Genomic DNA, 686 nt, shown 5'->3' with positions numbered 1-686 from the left:
TTTTTTTTTTTTTTAACAGCCTCTCTCAACGGTGGATCATGCTTCAGGGAATCATTTGCATTAGAGAGTAGCGGTTCCCAAGCTTAAAGCGGCTGACTTGAGCCGCGCAGAGAGCTCTTAAAGTGAAAGTTCTCCTTTAGAATTCTTTCTTTTTCTCTTTTCTATATTTTCTATAGACCCGAGAAGAGGGTCGGTACCTACTTTTATTGGCTTTGTCTTATCCTGGCCCAATGCAGACGGAAGGTCCCAATAGACCTTCTCTTTTCTGCTAAAAACAGGCTCCAGATCTTTTACTAAGCTTATTTTAGGACGTATATCCTCTGTCTCGCTAAAAGAGAATTCTGAGTTAGAATGAAACAGCTGTAGAGCTTGAGAAATTAAAGAGCAGAGCTTTTAAATACATAGAGAAATTTAATTAATTTATTTATTTATTTATTTTCGGAGCGCTTTTCATAATGTTTTCAGCGCCAACTACTTTTGCTGCAGCTTGAACTCACCCGGAGGTGGGAACCAATCACAGTGCTTGGAAATTAAATTAACAATTTCTCGAGATTTTTCTTTTTGGCAATTACTCTAGTACTCTTTAATAAGCTCTCAACAATTCCACATACTCAGAAAAGATAGTCTTCCTCATTATTTTAATCCGGACAGAATAATAATCTACTTTGCCCTGGAGATGTTCACTT

This window comes from Eulemur rufifrons, unplaced genomic scaffold (genome assembly GCF_041146395.1).
Source record: "Eulemur rufifrons isolate Redbay unplaced genomic scaffold, OSU_ERuf_1 scaffold_97, whole genome shotgun sequence".
NCBI lineage: Eukaryota > Metazoa > Chordata > Mammalia > Primates > Lemuridae > Eulemur > Eulemur rufifrons.
The sequence above is the reverse complement of the archived record's forward strand: the minus strand, read 5'-3'. Positions refer to the sequence as shown.